The sequence below is a fragment of the Bombyx mori genome, chromosome 19 (genome assembly GCF_030269925.1).
Source record: "Bombyx mori chromosome 19, ASM3026992v2".
NCBI classification, from domain to species: domain Eukaryota; kingdom Metazoa; phylum Arthropoda; class Insecta; order Lepidoptera; family Bombycidae; genus Bombyx; species Bombyx mori.
In genome coordinates, this window is record NC_085125.1 from 1,492,691 (window position 1) to 1,509,889 (window position 17,199).

Sequence of the window (17,199 nt, forward strand, 5' to 3'; positions counted from 1 at the left end):
GATGTGGTTGGAGTATGTATGCGTCGTCTGGACGCGTAGTGTAATATGTAAGTACCTGAGTAGGCGCCGTCGGTGTTCGGATAATAAATTAAATACGACACCTTGCACACTAATTAAATGTTTATTAAAAGTTACACTTAGTCCACACCAGAATACAAAACAGTCTATATTATTATAATTATGAAGAATTGAAGGTTACGAGCACAGATAGATATTCAGTTTATAAACAGTACACAGAAGACACTTTACACTTTACGACAATACTACTACGATAAACACAAAGAAAGCGTGTTATCAAAATTGAGGCAAAAGCTTCGAAAACAATACAACAGTATATAATTAGCAAAAGCGACGTGCGTTCAGTACGAGGTAAGTTTCGACTGGGGGCGTGGCTAGCCGCGATCAGCTGCGCCAGAGTATATTTTCCAGCTACCCGCGACATTCCGTTCAAGCGCGCGTGTCCACAGCGCAAACGAACGGGCGACCAGCTGATTAACGCGGTACGATAAATTGTCGTGTGTGTATGTCTGTTTTATATGTCATGTAGTAATAATATATTAATAGATATGTTATATGTGTGAATGTATACTCTGTGTGTATTAATAATTATATTAAATAAATATATTATATAAGTTTTATATTGTGGAGTAAATCTGTGTGCATAGAATGTGGGATAAGCCCACACTCTATTTTTTACATCGCTAAGCTCCGTGATTCAGTTCCAAGAAATCACACGTATACAAAATACTACGTTAATGTTGCTTATATTCCAAAGAACTATCGTATACTGTTTGAATATAATATAATAGTACAATAACTTACTTCATGGCAGACATAGTTAAATAGTACTGAAACTCTAAATATCTTGTAGTTGCAATCGAGAAGAGAATCGAGATTGTTTCAATGGATAATTTTCCAATTACTTACAGTTTCTTTTTAATCATAAGATATTTTTTAACTGTATAACTCACGATTGAAAATTTTTAAAAACTTCTTAGTGTTGAACTTAATACATTTTTTGGAAGAGAAATGCTGTTATTTTGCATTTTTCATAATTATTTAAAGATAAAGCAGAAAACTTCAGAAAGTATTTACATTACAATAAAGTCAATAATAAATCGAATAAATAAATCGAAATAGTTGTTTTCAATTCCTATTTCCTTATAGCTTTTTTTGTAGGCATAATACTTAGGTAATATTTCGGCTTCATTTTTTGGCTTAGATTTTTGCTTTTAATTTCCCTTTATGAAATATGAAAACGGCCGATTTTAAAAGGTTTCTATATTAATATAGAAATAGAACTTACAGAACTTATGGTAATAATATTTGGTTTATTGTCCAGCTATTATTGGCCAGATAGAAAAAAGGACGAAATAGACGTGGTCGAAGCCCAACTCACATTTTCTTTTCTTACTTATTCAATTATTCCTGCTTTCTTTATTCCGTAATTTCCCTAAACACGGCGAGACGACATTATTTTATTGGACCAATAAAATAATTCAAATCACCATTTCACCGGCGACACAAGCCAGCCATCTGTTCAAAGAGATTCCGTCGGATTAAGCCAAGCAAACGGCTACACGCCAAAAAAACCTAACACCATCAAATCCTCCAAGATGGCAGTCGTTCCCGCGAATGGCGCGACGTTTTATTTTACGACCTCAATAACCTCAATAAGAAGAGGATTATAATAACATGAGAAACCATAAAACGATATGATGCTTTTATGTTTCTTATGAGCGATTAAATCATTGAAATTTGATTGATGTTCTCTGTATGCTGGAATAGAAGTTTATGGCGATACCCATTGAAGTGCCGGTTTTGTTGCTCAAGACTACCTCGGTGTTGTGTGGCTATTGGACGTAGACCATACAACGTAAATGCTGCGTCCACTTTGAGAATTAAGATCGATATTTCGACTGTGGTGTAATAGGACTGTATCGTCCTTAAAATGATTGTGGCGGGTAGCCATCATACAACGCAAGATATTTGACAGATGCCTGAATCTCGCTTACGACATTTTCAAGATAAGCTTGCATATATACAAGTTCCGAACAACAACATTCGGACCGTCGGTCTACCGAGCAAATATCACCCGCTCGGTGGAAGATCTTCCCTTTGTCGTATACCATATGATATAACTTCGCAACGAGCTCCGGTGTTTTGATCAATGGACCAGTTATTGTAGGCCCTTTTTTATAGCTTAGATGGGCGGAAGTGGCATTGGATTGGTCACATATTGAGAAAGTCCGATACCCACCTATGAAAGAGAGCACTGACATGGAAAGTGTCTGGAAAAAGGAAGAAAGCCCGCCCCAGAACAACTTGGCGTCGCTCAGTGGAGCAGGAGCTAGGGGTCTTGGGCATGACGTGGGAGGAGCTAAAAAAGACTGCCCTAGGCCGATGTAAAGGGAAAAATTTGATTCGAGCCCTACACCCCAGCAGAGGGTAATAGGAAATAATGATGATGATAATATGGGTGAAAGAGCTCACAGCCCACCCGGTGTTTAGACAGATACAAAGTAAATGCGCCACCCACTTTGAAATATAAGTTCTAAGTTCTCAGTATAGTTACAATGGCTGCCCCACCCTTCAAACCGAAACGCATTGCTACTTCACGGCAGAAATAGGCACGGTAGGCACGGTACCTACTCTTGCAGACTCACAAGAGGTTCTACCACCAGTAAAACTCTGCAGAGCGCTTAACACAAAAAATAAGTTTTGTCTGTTTTCGACCAAAAAAACAACTGCTACAGAATATTAACCACTAAGTTATTCGACGTTATTGCGTTGCTTAGAGAATATTTCACAGATCATAGAATAAAGCACATCTTCCATAAATGAGAAAAATAAAAAAATAAAACATTTCGTAACTGTCTTTAGTAGCAAGCGAAATCCTAGTAATAGTAGTTTGTCGTCGTGGCCTAAAGGATAAGACGTCCGGTGCATTCGTATCGAGCGATGCACCGGTGTTCGAATCTCGCTGGCGGGTACCAATTTTTCTAATGAAATACGTACTCAACAAATGTTCACGATTGACTTCCATGGTGAAGGAATAACATCGTGCAATAAAAATCAAACCCGCAAAATTATAATTTGCGTAATTACTGGTGGTAGGACCTCTTGTGAGTCCACACGGGTAGGTACCACCGCCCCGCCTATTTCTGCCGTGAAGCAGTAATGCGTTTCGGTTTGAAGGGTGGGGCAGCCGTTGTGACTATACTGAGACCTTAGAACTATATCTCAAGGTGTGTGGCGTATTTACGTTATAGATGTCCATGGGCTCCAGTAACCACTTAACACCAGGTGGGCTGTGAGCTCGTCCACACATCACAGCAATAAAATAAATAAAAAAATAGTAAACACTTGATTGAATTAATTAAATTCAAACTTGTATAATAGTTTTCGGTTCAATATTGCGTTCTTTTTTTTATTTCGTGCCATAATGTCCGATGTTTTCAAAGACATTGTATACAGTTATAATTTTGTAATTTTCGTTAACGGAAAAAAATTCGTGATAATATTGGGACTAGCGAATCAATATTGAAATTCTATGATCTGCCGTGCGATTCTGTAAGCGTTGTTTAACAAACTCGCACGTGAATTTGGTGTGAGTTTTCAAATTGGCATTCTGTAAATTTCATTGTAGTGCCGAATCTACACTAGCGCCCCTCGCGGGTGAATTGAACTAGCAAGCGTGAGTTTTTTTTACTAAAATGTATGAGTTGACGTTTGAAACGGCATTCTGTAGTGTAAATCACGTCGAATTTCGGCAAGAACTTCGCATCGCAAAATCATTTTATTTGTCAAATCAAAAGTTAGTGTTTTAAGTGTTTGTTGTGAGTGAGAATATACGAAAACGTTATAAACCGCTGTTAATTATTAAAAAAATACTATTAATTAACAAAATTGCACTTTAAAATAACATTATTCTTCATCGATATTTTATGGAGCGTATGTTTTTATTGAAAACATTGTTGAAAGAAGCTGACGCTACGGATCAGCGTGAAATGCGTCGACAAGCCTACGAAATTCACAATTTATCACTTAACTTGAGATGACGACTATGTAAAAGTATAAAGAAAGTGTATAGATTGTCGAAGGATCATATTATGAACCAGTTAGGGTGTGAATTACACCCTTTGACGAAGACCACTAAAAGCCATTGAAAAGGACTTTCAACTCTTTTAAAGGTAGGTATTCCATGTGGTAAGATTGTGTCTTTATGTACAAAATAGGTACTTTAAAACATATTATTAAAGTTTGCCCATTTGTTTATATCCAACTCTCCCATTATTGTAAAACAATACCACTAAACTAATCTACCAAAAATATCTTGAAAGAATACAAATTAGATTCTCTAATAACTATGTGTATTGTATAATGATTATTTCTTAGTTTCAGTTATTGTGCACCTTGTTTATTTGGGCAAATGAAGTTACCAAAAAAATAATAAAAGAAAATATAAGAACATATTTGTCCCAGATATCCCAGTGTATATCTGAGGTTGTGAAGGCTCTGAACAACCCAGCAACTATATATAAATATTTAAGATTCCCGCAGAATGCTCAAGAATGGCAAAAGTTGAAGGAAAACTGAAGAAAAAAGAAGAAGGTGGTTTAAACTAAATAAATATTTCTTTTCTTCATAAAAAAGTACCAATATTAATCTAATGCTAAATATTGCAGTTTTTGTAAAAAAAAAAAAATCACTTTGGTTGTTGGGTGTATTGATGGGACGTTGGTGGCCTTAAAAAGACCTGCTACCAATAAAAAATGGTTTTACTGTCACAAAGGCTATCATGCCAGAAAATGTACAGTTTGTAAAGCCATTAATATTTTTCGAAATTCTGATGATATGTAATCCATAAACGAAATGTGTATTATGAACTATGTATTCAGATTGTATTCATTTCAGTTAAATTGAATTGTGTATATTGCTTTAAAGTTATTGTGAAATTTAGTATTTATATTAAATAAACTTTATTCAGTTATAATCAAAACAAAATAAAATCTAAAGATTAGTCAACTACAGCAAGTAATGACCATTATAATTATTTAACATCTTTTCGGTCTTTCTGTATATGCTCAACGTTCCAACCTTATGACACCTTTTGCTAAATTTTTTTTCATTTCACCATCTAAATGGGTGGACGAGCTCACAGCCCACCTGGTGTTAAGTGGTTACTGGAGCCCATAGACATCTACAACGTAAATGCGCCACCAACCTTGAGATATAAATTCGAAGGTCTCAGTATAGTTACAACGGCTGCGCCACCCTTCAAGCCGAAACGCATTAATGCTTCAGAAATAGGCGATAATGCTATGCTAGCTAATACCTGCTAATAATAGCTAGCTAATGCTAATACGGAGAGAGATACTCCTGAAGCTTTGTAGCACCACCTTCATTCCACTGCCCGTAACTCAGTGAAAAGAACAATAGGTCTGTTAAAGAGTAGATTCAGGTGTTTGCTGATCCATAGGGTGCCAATTTATCACCCTGATAAGGTAGCAAAAATAGCTGTTGCGTGTTGTGTTTTACACAACATTTGCAATTGTGCAGAGCTGCCAGTTCCCATAATCTCAGATTATGAGATTACATTTACATTATGGTGGTCATCTTGAATTACTTAGTTAAATTCTACTAATTAGCTTACTTATAGTGTGAAGTAACTTCAAATATAAATTAATGATTTATAAAAATAGTTTTATTATAGTTTTATTCAATAGTTATATACAATAATTTTGAAATTTGTTTGCATCAGTAACATGTGGAAATACAGGTTTAAAATTCCTAGTTGCATATGCTAATTCCACCAACAGTTCATCCTTCTTGCAGACTGTCGACTATTTATTCCCCCATGGTTGTTTAAGTTATATATCCTGGTCAGTAATTTGATGTAATTTGAGTACACTCTGCTTTTCATTGAAAAGTGGTGAAATAGCAGGTCAGGTGTTGAGGTGCTGAAAAAAATAAATTTATTTAAAAACAAGGTTAGTTAAAATACAATGTTTAGAATACATGCAACAAAAGGTTTTCATTAACAAGTAACAGCATTATACACAAATCAATGTCCCTAATATGGTTGTTCAATGAATAGATACTTTGACCTGAATAAACACTTACCTAACAACCCAATCTCTTGACTAACATGAGACCTACTGTGGCTGGAGCTACTAGTAGTAGCATCACAATAAGTAGAAGTCACTTGCATTTAGTTAGGGGAGGATGACTGCAAAATAGGTGATTCTTAATGCAATGCTAAAAAGCCAATAAATATTAATTTTTAAAATGCAAGTTTTGTTTAGGTATTTATTTAAGATAATTAGGTATAACATACGTACCTGTAGGATGTTTGGGGTTGTTCCAATACTGATACATTTTCCGAGTTGGCAATGAATTCTCCTTACAATACTCTGATAATGTGGATTAGTATTTTCAATCTGTTGTAGTTCCTTAAATATAATAAAGTAGGTTATGCCTAAATTTTGTTCTTTGATTTTAAACGGAGTATGCAGTCTTTAGCCTACATAATGTCAATTTAGTCAATACTCTGGCACTGCCTGCCACCCCTGTACCGGTGTGCACACCCTTTACCATAGATACAGTCACCTCTGCATCAATAATAACATTCTAACAACATCAATCCAACAGGTATTGCAAATACCTAAATTGTTAATGATTTGATTTATTTAATTCAATATAATTTTTTTTGTTGGTGAATTTGAGATACAGATAAATTACCGATATTCCCTGTTAAAATAGAATATCAATAAAAACGTAGTAGATAGATTTATCATACATAAATAGATGATAACATGTCCTAAATAACTCACCGGGAATGGATCATATCTGACAAGAGAATTTAGTTCCTATATTTTTTTAATATCCTTGTTCTCTCATTGAACATGTTGAGATACGATTAAACCTTTTGTTTCGCTAGCTTTTAATCCAAAACGTCTTTCAATGCCTCTATTTGCACCAATGTCGGATGAGAAGAACGCTCGTTAAATCTGTTGGTATTGAAATTTTAGATTAAAAAACAAATGGATGAACCATTGATAGCCTGAAAACTAACTTTTACTTACCTCATAATTTTTATTTAACGTTAAATTCACTCACAAATAACAAAAAATCTAGAAAAAGTAAAATAAAACTTCCGACCGCTCGAGATTGTTTTGAAAACAATTAAAATTTTGTTTTTTAATTCTGGTATTCGCTAGTGCACGCAAAGGAACTTAGCGTGCAGCCAGAAATTACAATTAATATCATAAATATATGACTTTTAATTTTTTTTTTAGATATATTAGATGTGGCTTTAACACCAAATCTTAAATTCATAGTATTTTCTTACAGAATGCTTATAAATACAACGAAAAACTGAAACCGGTAAGCTTCGATTTACATTTGCGTGTTTACGGCTATCCCTAGTAGTAGTATAAACAAACTTCGTTGTCACTTCACTTCGCTCGAGGCAGGGTAATTAAGATTAGTGTTTACAGAATGCCAATTCAAGGTCATTCTATTGCGAATGCGAAGTGATGGAGAATTTCGTAGTGAGATGCGAGTTCTTGTTTGACTTTTAGAGAATCGCAAGGCTGTGGAATATTTAGAGCCTATAAATAAGCAATGATTTGAATGTCAGAGACGATAAGCGATGAACGACAGATACTTCATTAAAAAGTTTCACTCACCCCCTTCGAGCTTTCGGAACTTTCTGAATCTGTAATGTAAAAAAAGAAAATTTAGGTAATTCATTATTGCTTTTTTATAACCAGCTACTTTAGTGGACCGTGAATAATTTATTGGATTTTATGTTCCACTAATTTAACTCAAATACAAAAATAATTCTAGTGTCGGTTTAAAAAAAAGCAACGGGTTTGTATTTTTTTTATTGCCTAGATGGGTGGGTGGCGCATTTACGTTGTGGATGTCTATGGGTTCCAGTAACCACTTAACACCAGGTGGGCTGTGAGCTCGTCCACCCATATAAGCAATAAAAAAATTTAAATAAACAAAAAAATTCACGCTAATGTATTCACGCTTATATATCCTCAATAAAACGTAAGTATCTACTAAATATGAATGCGTTAATAATATTAAATAACTATTTTAATTTTAAATTACCTAATTCATTACATGTTACAAATGATAAGAATATGTATGTATATAAAACAAAGACTTAAACATCCGTAACACAATTAGGAGGGACATTAACATAAAGTCCGGTGCACACAAAGGTGCATTGTGCTGAGATCATTTGCATGTGATGTGTGAATGCGGGTTTATTGTTCTGTGGGGCTGATTTAGATTTTCTGGAAGCGCTTTGTGTTTAGATTAGAATAGTATGTGTATTAATCGTGGGTCATGGTTTTGGTGTTTGTTTTTAAATAAATTAATAGTAAACAGTCCCTTCGGGCATGAAGCCATGATATAGTTGAGTTTGTAGTTGAAAATAAATTCTATTTTTATTTATTTATTGCTTAGATGAGTGGACGAGCTCACAGCCCACCTGGTGTTAAGTGGTTACTGGAGCCCATAGACATCTACAACGTAAATGCGCCACTCACCTTGAGATATAAGTACGAAGGTCTCAAGTATAGTTACAACGGCTGCGTCACCCTTCAAACCGAAACGCATTACTGCTTCACGGCAGAAATAAGCAGGGTGGTGGTACCTACCCGTGCGGACTCTCAAGAGGTCCTACCACCAGTAAATTCAGAAATTAATACAAAGCGGGCTCAGAATTGCTCTAAGTGTTGCTGAGGTTTTGAGCTTAATTTCTATGACCTTGATCCGGGCTTGGACTGGTCTCGTTGGGTGATGGACCACACGGTCAGTTCACCTGGACTTCGCGGATTGGGTGAGCCCTCCATCCATAGCCCATCCTCCATCCTAAACTTTCATCTTTGATAACCCCCTAAGGGGAGACAATCCTCTTACTAAAGGCTGTCCTCCTATGGCAGGGCCAATCCTCATATTACAGTCCTACATACTCCATAGACAGAATTTAGTTTATTGCATTTTTTTAAGGCAACGTGTTTTTTGTTACTCCATTGATGATGTCACCTTAAAAATCAATGACGTTTTCAATATAATTATGTGTATAATTATTTATGTATATTTTAATCAATACCCGTTCACACAGCCACTCTCTACAATAACTAACTTTTCGATAGGCAGCGGCTTGGCTCTGCCCCTGGCATTGCTGAAGTCCATGGGCGACGGTAACCACTCACCATCAGGTGGACCGTATGCTCGTCGGCCTACAAGGGCAATAAAAAAAAACACTGTACGCTTGTAGCCATAGTTAATTTAATTAATAAACGCATGATAATTGAAAAAAGAGAGCAATAAAAAAAAACTAAGATTCAAACTAATACAATACCCCATAGATAACAAAGTCCTAAATAAATATGAAATAGTATTTAAATGTTCATTATAAAAGGCTTAAATTAATGTATTAGCTTCACTGTTTGTTAGATGTAATTTTTTTCCTAAAATTTCTAGAACTTTTTTCATTTCGATGTAGGCTGTACAAAAGATTACTTGATATAACTAAGTTTTTTTTTTTTCAAATATAATGGAGAGAAAATATTTTAAACGATAATAAAATAGTTTTAACTAGGATAATATTGGAAATACAGTTTTTGCCCATATTTTTTTTTTATCGCTTAGATGGGTGGACGAGCTCACAGCCCACCTGGTGTTAAGTGGTTACTGGAGCCCATAGACATTCACAACGTAAATGCGCCACCCACCTTGAGATATAAGTTCTAAGGTCTCAAGTAAGTTACAACGGCTGCCCTACCCTTCAAACCGAAACGCATTACTGCTTCACGGCAGAAATAGACAGGGTGTTGATACCCACCCGCGCGGACTCACAAGAGTGTCCTACCACCAGTAAATATCCTACTACTCTTACTCTAATTTTTTTGACCTGCGTCAGACCTAAAGCGGTGGATACCTCAACTGCTTAACTCTACCTGGGGCAGAATAGAAATAATGATTTGAACTTTACGACTAAGATTTAATTTTTTGCAGAAATAAAAATTAACAGAATCAAATTCCAAGTAACTCCAGATATGCCTGATCTGTGATAATGACGCAGACGTACCCGCGGAATCGCTGAGTTTTACAAGGCCCGTATAATTTATGTAAAAACATGTGCATTTGTACTCTAACATTACAAAGGCGAAGACTGCTTTCGGGAATTTCAGAGGAAACTTGAAATACTATTTTAGAATACCAGTTTTACAACCAATCCATATATTATTATACTAATCTCGTGATTCAGTGAAAAGTACCTGGTTGTCTATACCCCGGGCAATGCTGATATCGATGATGAGTACTCACCATCAAAAACATCATTTTAGTGGTGGTAGGACCTCTTGTGAGTCCGCACAGGTAGGTACCACCACCCCGCCTCTTCCTGCCGTGAAGCAGTTATGCGTTTCGGCTTGAAGGGTGGGGCAGCCGTTGTAACTATACTGAGACTTTAGAACTTATATCTCAAGGTGGGTGGCGCATTTACGTTGTAGATGTCTATGGGCTCCAGTAACCACTTAACACCAGGTGGGCTGTGAGCTCGTCCACCCATCTCAGCAACAAAAAAAAAGGAACGAATACTCGTGTACAAAATTTTAGAAATACAGAATACAGATAAATAGCTTGACTGGTATTAGCAGTTGTGGCACTTTTGTTTCTCTTTCCCTAATTTTGGCGCAATGAAAACGCCTTCTTTGATTCGAAGAAACTCTTCAACTGGGTAATCGATATCCATGGAGTAATTAGTACCTTTGGTGAGCCCAATAAAACGAACTAAAAATACCTGTAGTTATTCTTAGAAAAGAGACTTTTGAAGAGTCTGAGGCCAAAAGATAAGTCGCTCGTTATACTGATAATAACCATGCGATCGTGTCAGAGTTCGAATCCCACAAACAGGTACCAGTTTTTGTATGGAAACACGTTTCTAAAACGGGCTCATGATCGACTGACATAGTGAAGAAACAATGAAATAAAAATCAAAAGGGTAAATTTTTCAGAACTGAATAGCTGCTATTATTAGCTCTCATTCTCATGCGAACTAGCTACTTCCGTCCTGTCGCGAATAATCATGCATACAGCCTTAAAGAGTAAGACAGTCGTTGTGTACGACCATTGAGGCTTCATGTGGGTAGGTAAAAACATATACCGTATAATAAAACCTCCAATAACAATTCAATATAATTTTAATTTAATTTTAATCGAATGTCAGATATAAATTCTGAAATCCGATTATATCGATACGATATAATTTTAAATACAAATAACACGAAGTAATTTATTTGGTAGACTATTTGTAAATATTATTATTTCTCAGACCAACTTAATTGGACTAGTCTGCGACTTTATATCTATTGAAGTGAATAATATTTTTGGGAGTTACAAAAAAAAACAAATAAACAGGCCATAAATATTTTTTTGCGAAGACGGTCTTTTTCGTTTTAGGGGAAAATAAAAAAATAAAATATTCCTAAAAGGTAGGAGGTTGAGTACAAATTTGTCCAACGGTCCCGTCCAATCCAAATCTTTCATTCGACCCTTTTTGCAGAAAAATAGCAAAGGGACATATTCCTGACGGACGAATCAAGAACATTAGGGTGACCACGCGATTATCTGCGACATTAGGGGCACACAATCGGATATCCATGGTTTCAATATTCGTTTTTATTGATTCTTATGTATTTCAGACAACGGCTTCTGATACCATGTACATAAGCAAGACATTACTGCTGATCCACTAAAAACTCATAGTGCTTACTGCTATATCTTAGCCAAGATACTCTTCGAAGAGCATGTTGTTTGTCCTGAAGCTGGTCCTGGTAAGCTGTTTGATCTTTCCAAACTAGATAAATACGTAAATAAATGTTACAATTATAAGTGGGCTGATAGTTCCGCGGCATTTTTCAAAGAGACAAACGTATTGAAGATATTAAATTTATGCGACCGCTTTTAGGATTTAGTAGTAGTTCGTACTTTTCAAGCTCTTTATGGCTTATAGGCCGAGAGAACATTATTTACCCAAAAAAACTATAATTGTGACTTAAATATCAAAATTGATTAGGATAAATCTCTTAAATTACCATTTCGTAATTAATATTTATAATTTATCTTTTACTGAGATAAAGCTACATTATTTTGTAGATAATAGTTAATATAAAAATACCTTGTTCAGTTTCTTGCCTCAATCAAGAAAATACGTTCGATGACGGACGTTTTTAATTATTTTAAATTTCAGATCAGATTAACATGTGCTTCTAAACTTATTTAGCTACGATGTTTTAGTTCTAGTCGTCCTAAAAGACGTAGGTACGGTATCGACTAATTCAGATTTGAATACAATTGAAAATGTTTTGTCACAGTTTTCTCACAGTTTGGTCACATACCATTTCTTCGAGATAAGGCTTTCGTCCAAATGACAAACGACGAGGATCGTTGGGGCATTTGTCGTGTACATCCGCGGACGCCGCACCGCCATAGACATATGGCATCAGATTTGTGCGAACGATATCTTAAAGCCCTATACGTGTGTTCTTACCTCCTTTTATTTTAAGCTTAATCTCGAAAGGTATAGAGTTTGGTCTTGTTTGTTTATAGATCAATTATAATGCTTATATGACCTTATATATTTAGAGCATTAAGTCGAAATTGCGTTTTAGAGAAATCGATTATGGCTTTAGTGAAACTTTTTTTTCTTTCGTTTTCTTCATAACTCAACACTATAATTTTTGGATAAATTATTTAAAGAGATCCCGTTTTAACAATTGATGCTTCAAAATATTTAAAAAATTTAATCAAATTGATATTTTCAGCCAAACAGTTATCGGAATATCGGCTCTTAGGTGATTAGTGCAGAAGTATCATGGTGCTTAAACTATTAGTACTCAAAACTATAATATGAATTTTCAGTTAGTGCCAAGCAAATATCACTACACAAAGAATGTTTATGTTTTTTTCTTTATTGCTTAAATGGTTGGACGAGCTCACAGCCCACCTGGTCTTAAGTGGTTACTAGAGCCCATAGACATCTACAACGTAAATGCACCACCCACCTTGAGATATAAGTTCTAAGTTCTCAGTATAGTAACAACGGCTACCCCACCCTTCAAACCGAAACGCATTACTGCTTCACGGTAGAAATAGGCAAGGTGGTGGTACCTACTCGCGCGGACTCACAAGAGGTCCTACCACCAGTAATTACACAAATTATAATTTTGCGGGTTTGATTTTTATAACACGATGTTATTCCTTCACCGTGGATGTCAATCGTGAACATTTGTAAGTCGTTTTAAAGCTTTTTTTTATCAACACTTTCCTATCTGTTGTAAGAGATATTTAATATTCGGGATATAATGTTGTCTGATTGTATATATCTATAATGTTGTTTAACAGAGGTAGTGTTAAAGTAGCCCCGGTAATCAACAAATTAAAGAGCGGACGGTTAGCGTGGTATGGACATGTGATGCGTAGAGAAGATGCATATGACTAGGAGATGTATGGAAAGGGTAGTGCAAGTTAGACGAGGAAAAGGTCGAGCGAAGAAGACATGGATGGAGTGTGTGAATAACGATATGAGAGAGAGAGAGCAGTGAATGTTGAGATGATGGCTGATAGAAGAAATGGACGAGAAAAATTAGCTGTGCCGACCCCACCTAGTGGGATAAGGTGGAAAAAAGAAGTTGAATGTTGTCTGATTTCGGCACCTAATATATCTAAGTTCAGACGTAGACAATATAACTGAAATATTCAGTATATTATCAATCATCATATTAGACACGAACTAATTAAAGTTAAATATTAATAATCGAGATGATTGTCTAGACTATGATCACCCAATGTATTATATCCATACTAATATTGTGTAGGTATGCGAAAATAAGTTGGTTAAGATTTTATGTTTATCTACCCAACCGATCGTGTAACTTTGCATACAGGTCATCAGACTGAAGGTTATCGGTATCAATAAAGTACAAAATATACTTTTTACTGGTCTAAAAAGACAGATTAACGATACAGACAAAGCTAACCTACCTAACGCTACGCCTACCTGAAGCCAACTTACCTACTTCATCCATTAAATCGTACTATCTTTGAGTAACACGAGCCATTTCGCATGTAAAGCGAATATAGAATAGTCAAAAGCGATAACGAAAAGGTAAGTACGCAACGTGTCGATTTATTTAGTTATATTCATTATAAAATAATGATTTGAAATAACATCTAAAAATTACGTACAAAATCGCTCTTAGCGATAAGACCCGCCAATTGTACTTTTTGGTGTTTAATGTATCGCACTATTTATTTGGTTGGTTTTTGGTGTACAATAAAGAATACTCTCTCTCTCTCTCTACAAAAAATAGATCTTAAAAAGATCTTGAAGGATTTGTCTTCCAGTAAAACCTTCGTAGAGATAAATCCAAATTAGAAGAAAAGGAGCATAACAAAAAAAAATTGTAAGAAAAATACAGCGCTGATGGAATGAAATAGAAAAATATTTTACTCTAAGATCAGCGCTAGATTAATCCGGAGGTCATAGGTCAAGAGACAAGGGACACTAAACCCTTTACTTCAAGTAGTGGTCCACCACGAGCTAATCGACCGGTTTAGAATAATAAGATACAGTAAAAATCAGACTTTAAAATTTTATAGCGTACTTTATTCAGTTAAAGCATTTAGGATACTTTTCGTGGAGCAATCGCAGAGATGAGATATTTAACTGTAAAGGCTTTTAGTCGCTTGTGCTACTCCCAAAATCCATTAAAAAAAAATTGTTATTTCGTAAGCAGACAAGCTTCCAAAGTAACTGTTTGAGTTCACGATTTCTTGAAATAATAAGCTATACTGGTGGTAGGACCCCTTGAACTGGTGATAGGACCTCTTGTGAGTCCGCAAGGGTAGGTACAACCACCCTGCCTATTTCTGCCGTGAAGCAGTAATGCGTTTCGATTTGAAGGCTGGGGCAGCCGTTATAACTATACTGAGACCTTAGAACTTATATCTCAAAGTGGGTGGCGCATTTACGTTGTAGATTTCTATGAGCTCCAGTAACCGCTTAACACCAGGTGGGCTGTGAGCTCGTCCACCCATATAAGCAATAAATAATAATAATAATAAAACTGTAAAATATTCAATGTTTTTTTGGTCACGGAGGGCTAAAGTACTATTTGTCGATATTTTAATTTTGCACTAACTAGGGACTAATATCTTATATAATAATTAACTAGACTAGACTAGACTAGAATCGACTACCAATTGCACACAGAAAGAAAAAAACCGACTGTATCTTGAGGTCTAAAAGATTGTCTGAATTGGTATTTGACCTTGGCGATCAGATGACAATTCGCACATTTTAGTCTGTATATGTAGTCTATATTTTTGCAATGCCAGGGGCAGAGCCAAGCCGCTGCCTACCGTTTAATACTCTCCACAAGCCTCGTTTGAAGAAGGACATGTCATAGCGTTCGAGAAACACCGTGGAGGAGAGCTCATTCCATAGCCGGATGGTACGTGGCAAAAAAGATCTCTGAAAACGCACTGTGGATGAACGTAGTGGCTCCAGGTAGTATGGATGAACTCTACTCCGGCATATATTATCTATCACATACATTTAAATATATTTAACATTTAATAAAATCCAATACTTTCCTATAATTAACAGATTTCTTAGTCACGGCAGACCGTTACGAGATTATTAGATAAAATTGTTTTTAATTCCGGAAGTGGGCCGGTATTGCCTCCGTCGAACAGCTGTTCCGACTGGCTGCTGATAAAAATGAATATAGAAAGCTAACGGCCAACCTTCAGGATTGAATAGGCACTGGAAGAAGATGAAGAAGTTTTTAATTATGTCAACATTGCCTGGCCGCCCACAGATAACACAATTTAAACGGTTAATATAATAGTAGTCGGCTTTTAAGTAAATACACTCACCGTCCTCGTCGAACCTATCGCTTGCGATGAAGGGCTCGACGAGCGAATTAACCCCACTGAGTTTCCCCGCCAGATCTTCTCAGTGGGTCGCGTTTCCGATCCGGTGGTAAATTCTGCGAAGCACGGCTCTTGCTAGGGTCAGTGTTAGCATCACTCCGGTTTGAGCCCCGTGTGCTCACCTACTAGTTAAGATTACGCTGAAATAGCCTCACAATGCTATCAGCTTAGTTAGGAAAAAAAAAAGTAAATACATCCACAGATAACACAATTTTAACGGTTACTATAAAAGTATGTATTCTGCGTTTAAGTAAATACATTATCCTTAATTGAAATTCGATCACTTCGTTTAGCGCTCAAGGCATCCGAAATCTACTAGGATCGATACAACTCTACCGAGAAACAGAGATTGCTTTTCGAACTGTTATCTAATTTACTCACGATTCTAATTTTACTGTAGAAACAAGATTATTTTTTTAAGTGATTTTATGACCTGGTAACCAAGACCTTTAGGTCATGTCTTATTTGTGTGAAAAAATGAGAATATGAAGTGAAATGAAATGAAATGAAGATGATTAATTTGGGACATTCAATCAACTGGGATGAAATCAAATGAGATGATATGGCATGAAATAGAATCTCAGTAAAACGGTGGTCATTTACTGAGATTTTCTCAGTGGACTTTTTGGAGGATCCCGAGAAACGCATTAGTGCTTCGCGGCAGAAATAGGGATTGTAGTAGTGGTAATACCACGTACGGCTCCACAAGGCACCCTACCACCACGAAACGTTGAAATAATATGTAGACTGCAGTGTTGGCCTTTGAGCAATTCAATTACACAGACATTTCAATTACTTAAACAAAATTACAAGAATAATTAAGAATTACAAGAATAATTAGCGATTTAGAGCCAGTGGATTTGTGAATGCTCATCGCCTTCTTCTTCTTTTTCTCCCCATTATCCCACTAGGTGTGGTCGGCACAGCGATCTTATCTATTCCATTCTCCTCTATCAGCCGTCATCTCAACACTCACTCCGCTCTCTCTCATATCGTCATTCACACACTCCGTCCATATTTTCTTCGGTCGACCTCTTCCCCCTCTACCTTGTACTACCATTTCCATACATCTCCTAGTCACATGTATCTTCTCTCTACGCATCACATGTCCATACCACGCTAACCGTCCGCTCTTTAATTTGTTGATTACCGGGGCTAGTTTCACACTTC

General features: G+C 36.1%; 1 protein-coding gene and 1 long non-coding RNA gene across 3 annotated transcripts in view; one reads left to right on the top strand and one right to left on the bottom strand.

The window, feature by feature from the left end:
• LOC105841633 (nose resistant to fluoxetine protein 6) overlaps positions 1–17,199 on the bottom strand; it is a 387,723-nt gene that overhangs the window by 325,911 nt on the left and 44,613 nt on the right. The window contains exon 2 of one of the 2 annotated variants that reach the window (XM_062673881.1): positions 7,695–7,723. The exons of the other annotated variant lie outside the window; for it this stretch is intronic. The gene's annotated coding sequence lies outside the window, so the exon portion shown is untranslated. The remainder of the gene's footprint in view (positions 1–7,694; positions 7,724–17,199) is intronic. 2 annotated transcript variants of the gene reach the window in all.
• LOC134200639 (uncharacterized) lies at positions 1,879–5,702 on the top strand. The gene is made up of 2 exons (XR_009975639.1): positions 1,879–4,193; positions 4,399–5,702. It is a non-coding gene; the product is annotated as an uncharacterized LOC134200639 (long non-coding RNA).